This window comes from Rousettus aegyptiacus, unplaced genomic scaffold (assembly GCF_014176215.1).
Source record: "Rousettus aegyptiacus isolate mRouAeg1 unplaced genomic scaffold, mRouAeg1.p scaffold_m13_p_9, whole genome shotgun sequence".
NCBI classification, from domain to species: Eukaryota; Metazoa; Chordata; class Mammalia; order Chiroptera; family Pteropodidae; genus Rousettus; species Rousettus aegyptiacus.
In genome coordinates, this window is record NW_023416312.1 from 29,333,133 (window position 1) to 29,343,207 (window position 10,075).

A 10,075-nucleotide genomic window follows, 5' to 3' on the forward strand; every position below is an offset into this window, starting at 1 on the left:
TCCACAGCTGAAAGAGATGATGGGAGATGAGTGGGTCGAAGATCTAGGGAGTCATGGGGATAAAGTGTATAGATTTGATTTCACCCCTGCCAATGCAAAATCAGGTTTTGTTCCAGTCCTTTATCTGTAGCTTCCTATAAAAATCTCAGATCACAGCAAGGCTAGCCTCAGGTTTGCAGACACCCGAGATCTGTTCATGAAATACATATAGATATACTCAGATTGGGGTTTGTGGCCCTTCATTGAAATTCTCTCCCAGGATGCACCGGCCCTGCACGGGCACCACGAGCTGAGGGCTATTGTTTGGTGTCAAATTTGATCCCAGGGAAGGCACAGGGTGGGGCTAGCTTCCCAGCAAAGGTCCTGCCACGGGCAATTTGTGAGTTGGGTGGTGAGAGATCTTGGGGACACACGGGGTGGAAAGCGCTGATTCCATCAGGCCAATGTAGATTGCTGCCAGAGCTGAGCCAGCAGGCTCCCACAAAAATCACAGATCACAGCAAGCCCAGCCACTGTCTGCTTTGGGCCCACAGACCCCAGGGATCTACACAAGAGACACTGTAGTTCAGGCTGGCACCCGTGGCCTACCACCAAAAGTCTCACCTATAATGTGCTGGCCATGTGCAGGAGGTTTGAGCTGAGGGCTGCTGCTTGCTTACAAATTCACAGCCCAAGGAAGGTGCAGAGTGGGGCTGGTTGCCTGGTAATGGGCTGCCCTGCACAATTTGTGGGTTTGGTGGGGTGTGGTCCCAGGAGAAAATGGGGGGAGCAAGGAAATTTCACCTGGTCAATGCAAATTCAGAATTGGCCACATGGAGGGAGGGTTCCACAGAGGTAAATGGTGCCCATCTGCAGACTGTCCTGGAGGGGGCCCAACAAAGGAACAATGGTGGCTGGCCCTCTGGCTCTCACAACTGTGCCATATAACTTGGTCTTTCCTGGTATATTTCTTGTGCCTCCCAAGCCACTGACCCCCTGCTGGCACTCAAGGTGAGTGTCTGTGACAGGTGACACTGTGTGTGGGCCCTTTGTGGGGTGCATCTGGGTTTTCAGGTTCCTTCTGTCTCACCCAGATGGCCAGAGTCCCCACTGATTTTATAGTTAGGTTTTGTAGGAACTCTTCTTCCTGGACTGGATCCCATGGGTGGGGCTATGATCCCTCATTCCTTCAGCTGGGCCCCTGCAGCAGCATTCTCCCTCCCAGTGCTCCACCACCATGCACAGTTGCACTACCAGCCTGCTTTGTGCTTCTGCCCCAACTACTGGTCTTGACGTGGGTTTTTCTTTATCTCCTTAGATGTATGTGTTATAATCAACTAGACTTCAGGTGTTTCTCCAAGTTTTTTGTTTTATAATTGAGTTGTAATTTTAATGTGGTCTTGGAAGGAGGTGAACCCTCTTTCTTTTACCCTCTTGCATTTACCTAGCCTGCCATTGTGACTGGAACTTATTGTTAATAGACTCTTTTTTACCCATTCCTTCCATCGTCTAATTGGCTATATCTAGTGCCTAAGGATGCTATTGAATTTCATTTGTTGATCTTGCATTTTGATAGTCTTGCTGAACACTTTTACTATTTTAAGGAGTTTGCATTTTTTCTTGAATTTTGTCTGCAAACAATCTATATTCTGCAAATAAAGACAATTTATTGCTCCTAGTCCACTTCTATTATCTCTTTTATTTTTCTTTTTGCACTACCAAGGATTTTGGGTACAACTTTAAATTTTAAAAAATGATGTCAGCCATCTCTGTCTTATTCCTAAGATTTATAGGCTTGCTTCTTATTTTTTAAATAATCATTTTTATTAAATAAATTTTTATTTTAAAAGCAGTTTTAGATTCATAGCAAATTTGAACAAATGGTACAGAAATTTCCCATATACCTCCTACCTCCACTCATGTATAGCCTCTCACATTATCAATATCTCCCACCATAGTGGTACATTTTTTACAATTAATGAACCTACATTGACACGTCATTATTACTCAAAGTCCAGAGTTAACATTAGGGTTCACTCTTGGTGTACATTCAATGTGTTTGGACAAATGTATAATGACATGAATTCACCATTATAGTATCAAAGAGTATTTTCACTGCCCTAAAAATTTTATGTGCTCTGCTTATATCTTATGTAACATTTTCAAATTGATTTCTTTCACTTGGTTATATGCATTTAAGTTTCTTCCATGTTTTTTCATGGCTTGAAAGTTCATTTCTTTTTAGTGCCAAATGTTATTCCACTATATAGATGTACCACAGTTTGTTTATCCATTCACCTACTGAAAGAAATTTCAGTTGTTTCCTAGCTCTGATAATTATGAATAAAGCCACTATAAACATCCATGTGATTGTTTTTGAGTTGATGTAAGTTTTTAACTCCCTTTTTACATATATATATATATATATATATATATATATATATATATATATAATCCACTTTGAGTTAATTTTTATGAACGATATAAGATCTATGTCAAGATTCATTTTTTTGTATGTGAAAGTCCAGTTGTTCCAGCACTGTTTGTTGAAAAGACAATTAAAGCTCTTTTTTCAAAGATCAGTTGACTGGATTTATGTGAGTATATCTCCAGGCTCTCTATCCTGTTCCATTGGTCTACTTACCTGTTCTTTCACCAATACCACACTACCTTGATTATTGTAGCTTTTATAGTAAGTCTGAAAGTTGGGTAGTGTCAGAACTTTGTTCTTTAATACTTTGTTTGCTAGTCTAGGTATTTTACCTTTCTGTGTGAATTTTAGAATTGGTTTGTCAATATCAACAAAATAACTTGCTGAGATTTTGATTGGGATTGCCTTGAATGTAAAGATCAAGTTCGGAAGAACTGACATCTTGATAATAATGAGTTTTCTTATATATGAACTTTGACTATCTCTTCATTCATTTAGTTCTTTGATTTCATTCATCAGAGTTTTATAGTATTTCTCAAATAGATTCTACACAAACTTAGATTTATACCTAAGTATTTTGTTTTGGGGGTGCTAATGTTAATGGTACTATGTTTTTAGTCTTAAATTCCACTTGCTAATTGCTGGCATACAACGAAGTGACTGGCTTTTGTATATTAACCTTGTATCTTGCAACTTTGCTAAAAATCCCTAATTAGTTCCAGGAATTTTTTTCTTTTCGGGGGGAGGAGGTCTAGTTTTTCAGATTTTCTACAAAGATGTGTCACCTGCAAACAAAGACAGTTTTATTTCTTCTTTCCCAATCCGACACCTTTTATTTCCCCTTCTTGGCTTATTGCATTAGCTAAAACTTCTAGTATGCTGTTGAAAAGTAGTGGTAAGAGTGGCCATCTTTGCCTGTTCCTGATTTTTGTGGGAAAGTTTTGAGGTTCTCACCATTAAGTATAGTGTTAGCTATACGATTTTTGTAGATATTCTTTATCAAGTTGGGGAAGTTCTAAAATTTATGGAGAACTTTATCAGGAATGGGTGTTGGATTTTTATCAAATACTTTCTTCGTATCTATCAATATGATTATATTTTTTCTTCTTCAGCCTGTTAGTGTCATGAATTCAAGTCGCTAATATTTTTTTGAGGATTTTTGCAACTATGTTCATGAGATATAGTGATCTACAGCTTTTTCGTAATGTCTTTGTCTAGTTTTAGTGTTAGGGTAATGCTGACCTCATGGAATGAGTTAGTATGTATCCTCTCTGCTTCTACTTTTTGAAAGAGATTGTATATATAGGTCTATTCAGATTATGTATTTCTTATATGAGTTTTGACAGATTGTATATTTTAAGATTGGTTTATTTTATCTAGCTTATCAATTTGTGGGCATAGAGCTGTTCATAGTGTTCTTTTATTATTTTAATATTCATGAGATCTGTAGTAATGTCTCCTCTGTTGTTTATGATATTTGTAACTTGTGTTATCTCTCTTTTTTTCTAAATTATCCTGGCTAGAAGCTAGTCAATTTTGTTGATCTTTCAAAGAACCAGCTTTTGGTTTTATTAATTTCCTCTATTGATTTTTGTTTTCGATTTAATTGATTTCTGCTCTAATTCTTATTCTAGTTCTTTTTATTTGCTTTTTTTGAATTTAATTTGCTCTTGGTTTCTAGTTTCTTAAAGTAGGGAAGGTTAGAATACTAGGTTTAGATCTTTCTAATTTTCTAATATATCAATTCAATGCTACAAATTTCCCTCTATCCACTGCTTTCAGTGTATTCCACAAATTTTGATAAATTATTTTTATTTTCATTTAGTTCAAAATATTTTAAAAATTTCTCTTGAGATTTCTTCTTTAACTTATGTGGTAAGTTAAAGTACTTGGGGATTTTCCAGCTTTCTGTTATTGATTTCTAATTTAATTCCACTGTATCCTAGTGGTGACATAGCCTGATTTTGATTCTTTTAAATTTGTTATGTCCAAGTATGTTGTCTGTCTTGGTGAATGTTCCATGTGGATTTGAGAAGAATGTGAATTCTGCTATTGTTAGATGAAGTAGTCTATAGATAACAATTAAACCAAGTTGATTAATGGTGTTGAGTTCAATCCATTATGTCCTTACTGATTTTCTGCCTGCTAGGTATATCTATTTCTGATAGAGAGATGTTGAATTCAACAACTGTATGAGAGAGTCATCTATTTCTCTTTGAAGTTTTATCAGTTTTTGCCTCATATATTTTGATGCTCTGTTGTTGGGCACATGAAGAATTACGTCTTCGTAGAGAAAACCCCTTTATTATTATGTAATGCCCTTCTTTACACCTGGTAACTTCTTGCTCTAAAAACTATTCTGTCTGAAATTAGTACAGCTGCCCTCGCTTTTTTTGAAAAGTACTAGCATGGTATGTCTTTATCCATTATTTTTAATCTATTTGTGTCTTTATATTTAGAGTAGGTTTCTTCTGTAAATCTTCAAGAAGAAAACATAGGGAAGAAGTTCCTCAACATTGTTCTTGACAATGACTTTTTTGAACATGACACCAAAAGCACAAAAGAAAAGAAAAAAATAAACAAGTGTGACTACATCAAACTTAAAATCTTCTGCACAGCAAAAGAAACAATTAACAACAATAAAAACAACTTACATAATGGGAGAAAAATTTTGCAAACCATGTATTAAAGGGTTAACATTAAAAATTTATGAAGAACTCATACAACTCAAGAATAAGAAAACAAACAATATAGTTGAAAAATGGGCAGAGGAATAAATAGACATTTTTTCAAAGAAGGTTTCCAAATGGCTAATAGGTACCTAAAAAGGTGCTCAACATGACTAATTATCAGGGAAATACAAATAAAAACCTTAATAAGATATCACCTCACAACTGCAAGAATGGAAATCATCAAGAAAACAAGAGATAACAAGTGTTAGTGAAGATGTGGAGAGAAGGGAACCTTTGGCCAGTCTTGGTGGAATTGTAAAGTGGTTCAAACACTATGGAGAACAGCATGGAGGTTCCTACAAAATTTAAAAACAGAACTACCATATGATTCAGCATCCCATTGATTCATCAATCCCACTTCTGGGAATAAAACTAAAGGTTATAAAAACAGGTTACCAAAGAGACGTACGTACTCCCATATTTACTGTAGCATTATTCACAGTAGCCAAAATATGGAAAGAACCTAAGTGTCTATCAGTGAATGAATGGATAAAGAATGGATAAAGAAGTGTCTACCAAAGGATTAATGGAATACTATTTAGCCATGAGGGAAAAAAAGAAATTATGCTATTTGCAATGACATGGATGGAACATGAGGACATTAGGCTAAGTGAAATAAGTCAGAGAAAAATTAATACTATATGGAATATCTTATATGTGGAATCTAAAAAAAACAAATAATTAAACCATAGAGTAAAAGGGTGGTTACCAGGGGCTATGGATCTAGGAAGGTGAGAGATGTTTTTTAAGGGTACATACTTATAACTAGTAGATAAATAAATCCTCAATATAACATTATAGTGATTATGGTCACAATACAGTGATTATAGACAACAAAACTGTATTATAAACATTAAACTTGTTAAGAGACTAGATTTTGAGTGTTCTCAATACTAGGAGAAATGATAATCATGTGATACGATAGAGGTGTTAACTAATGCTACTATGTATGTTGCAATATAAATGTATCAATAAATGTATAATAAATGTATCAAATCAATATATTCTATGCCTTAATCTTACACAACATTGTGTGTCAAATATAACTCAATAAAAAAAAACTGGGTTTCTTGTAGAGAACATTTAGTTGGGTCATGTTTTTTGATTCACTCTGACATTCTTTCTTTTAACTGGTACATTTAGACAAATGACATTCAAAGTGATATAATTGTATTAATAAACGCCTACTGTATTTGTTACTGTTTTGTGTTTGTTGCCCTTGTTCTTTGTTTCTATTCTTGACTTTCACTCTTTTTCTGCCTTTTGTGGTTTTAAATAAGCATTTTATATGATTCCATTTTCTCTCCTTTCATAGCATATCAGTTATATTTCATTTTTTCAGTGCTTGCCCTAGTTTGCAATATACATTTAGAACTAAGCCAAGTCCATTTTGAAATAACATTATGCCACTTCACAGATAGTGTGAGGACAAGATAGTAACAAAATAATTCTAATTCTTCCCTCTTGTCCTTTATATCATTTCTTTCACTTATATATAAAAATGCATAAGCATACACACACACATTTAAGCACACATAATTGAATGCATTGTTGCCATAATTAGTTTGAACCAACTATTATCTGTTAGACAAATTAAAAATAAGAAAAATAAATGTTTTGTTTTACCTTCACTATTTCTTCTCTGATGTTTCTTTATATATGAGTTTCTGACTTATTATTATTTTGCTTCTTTCTAAAGAACTTCTTTTAGCATTTCTTCAGGGCAGGTCTACTGGCAACAAAGTACCTCAATTTTTTGTTTGCCAGAGAAAATATTTATTTCTCTATCACTTTTCAATAGTAATTTCACAGGGTGTAGAATTCTAGGTTTTTTTCTCTCTCTCTCAACACTTTAAGTAGTTCATTTCACTCTCTTACTACTTGCATGGTTTCTGGTGTTCCCCTAAATGTAAGTTCAAGCTTCTTACATGCTGGACTGGAAACATTTTCCATAAATTTTGATAGATGCTTTTATCAGGTTAAAGAAATTACCTTCTTTTCTGAATTCACTGAAGAATTTTTTTCTGAATGAGTGTTGAATTTTATTGAATGTGTTTTCAATATTTTTCTGTATAACCATATATTTCTTTTTTATCTGTTAATATGTCATATTTATTACGTTGATAGATTTTTTCCTGTGTTAATTCATCTTCATCCTCCTGGGATAAACTCTACTTGTTTGTGGTAGGCAGAATTCTAAGATGTCCTGTGTAACTCCCATTACCTGGTAGCCATGCTTTATGTAATTCCCTTCCCTGGTGTGTGTGTGTGTGTGTGTGTGTGTATGTGTGTGTGTGTGTGTGTGTGTGAAAACTGAAACTTGCTTCTAACCAATAGAACATGGCAACGTGAAGGGATCTTTCAGGTATGATTAAAGTCTCTAATTGACTGTAAGTTAATGAAATGAGAGATAGATTATCTTGGATGGCTCTGACCTAATCAGGCCCTTTAATAGAGGGTCTAGTGGTTGGAGAGATTCTCTGGCTGCCCTTGAAGAAATAAACCATCATAAATTCCACAAATACAAATAAATGAATTCTTGCAACAATCACGTGAGCTTAGAAGAGGACTCCAAGACTCAAATGAGACCCAAGTTCAGGCTGACAACCTGATTGCAGCCTTGTGAGGCCCTAGGAAGATGATTTGTCTGATCTTCTGATCTACAGAAATAATGAGATAATAAATGAGTGTTGTTTTAAACCATTAAGTTTTGTGGTTATTTGTTACACAGCAATAGGAAACTGATATTTTGGTATAATAAATATTTTTAACATTCGGTTTCACTAAGTCAGTAACTTAGTAAGTTTTTAAGACTTTAATATGTATGTTTATAAGGGAGAATGATCTGTAAGTTTAATTTTTTGTCTTATCTTTTACCCAATTTTGGTATCAAGGTTTTATTAGTCTCATAAAATGAGTCCAGTAGCTTTCCTTCTTATGTTCTCCAAAACAGTTTGTATAACACAAGGAGAATATATTCCTTGAGAGTTGATAAAACTTGCCTATAAAAATAACTAGGCATATCTTTTTTATAGCTTAATGTATTTTAATAGCAAACTTACAGGAACAGCACAGAAAACAGACAACATTAAAAACATGTACTTGCATGTAGGACAACTCAGAAAAGTATAGTGAATGGATGGAATCTATTGTATGATAAAAATGCTACAATCACCATTTAGTTGCTAGCAATAAGAAATTTACTTATTTTAAAAAAATTCAAATGCCAGCTTTGTCCATACAAATTTAACAAATTTATTTATAATTTTATAAAGTTAAACTGCTTGAACTTGTTCACTGAAACATTTTGATTTTGACTTTCATTAATGCTTTATGTCCCCGCATTTATATCAAAAATTCACACAGAAATGAAAATGGAAAAACTGCCAATACCTGGTTTCTGTCCCCTATTTTTCCACTTGCAATCATATACTGAGGTACTTTTTGACCCCATGGAAAAAAATTTCTAACATTCAGAACTACCAATAACAGGAAGAAGAGAACTTTTTTTTTAAAGAATGAATGTGTCCCATCATAGTGGATTCTTAAGCCAATTCTCCACATAGTTGACATGTCTTTTGGCATAATCATTACATGTTTTGCGTGGATAGCACACAGATTAGTGCTTCAAAAAGGCCAGCTAGATAAGCCTCACTTGCCTCCTTTAAATTGCACCAATAACTGCACTCTTGAAGAGCAGATCTGTTTTGAAGTTATGAGCAATTTCTCATACCAGATACTGGAAAGGAAGTTTGTGAATCAGAAGTTCAGTGGACTTTTGATAATGTCTAATTTCACAGAGTGCCACAGGTACCAGGCCTGTAGCAACGAAGTTTCTTCAACCCTTCAGTAGAGGATGCATTCTTGTCAGCAGCCTTTGTAGCCAGTTGCTTCCTCAGTGCTTTACCACTGGTCAATTTGCGGGCAGTCTGCTTTGTATGAGCCATGATGTAGAAACCTCCTTACTTACCCTCTTTCTTTTCCATTGGAGCTCAGTGAATTAGAGGCGGTGCCGGTGTTAGAGAGCAACAGTGGTGCTGTGGTGGCTGTGAACACAGTTTAAACTAGGCATATCTTTTGAATAACACATCTGTTACCAGTCGAATTTTTATTTTACTTTATTATTTTATTTTATTTCTCCCAGCTTTATTGAAATATAATAGACAATAAATTACTCATATTTACATTGTACAATTAAATGAGTTTTTTTCAATTATATTTGGCATGCAATAATATATTAGTTTCAGTTGTACAGCATAGTGATTAGAGCTCAAGTGATCACCCCACTAAATCTAGTACCTCTCTTCCTCTTACATATTTATTACAGCATTGTTAACTACTTTCCTTATATTACACTTTATATCTCCTGACTATTTTGTATCTATCCCTTTGTACTTCTTAAACCCTTTTTCACCACCTCCTATTCCCATCTAGTAGCCCTCAAAATATTCTCTGTATCTATGAGCTTGTTTCCATTTTTGTTGTTATTGTTATTTTGTTCTTTAGATTCCACACATATGTGCAATCACATGGTATTTGTCTTTCTCTATCTGACTTCATTTAGTGCAATGCCCTCTAGGTTCATCAAGGCAATATCTTTTTCCAAACCCTTCCTTTTAGTCTGTATGTGTCTTTTAATCTGAAATGAGTCTTTTGTAGGCATCATATGTCGGGGGGCTCGTTTTCTTATCCATTCAGCCATCCTATCAGCATTCTCCATTTGAGGCAATAGTTAATAGATATGTAGTTATTACCATTTTTTATTCCCGATTTTGATACATAGTTTTTCTTGTTAAAGAAGTCCCTCCAACATTTCCTGTAATAGTGGCCTGGTGTTGATGAATTCTTTCAGCTTATTTTTGTCTGGGAAGGTCTTTATCTGTCCTTTGACTCTAAATGATAACTATCCTGGGTATCCTTGGTTGTAGATCTT

The 10,075-nt window shown here is 34.7% G+C and overlaps 1 pseudogene; it reads right to left on the reverse strand.

Annotated features, from left to right (window-relative positions):
• Window positions 1–8,487: 8,487 nt before the first annotated feature.
• Window positions 8,488–9,275, reverse strand: LOC118607717 (annotated as a pseudogene).
• Window positions 9,276–10,075: the final 800 nt, after the last annotated feature.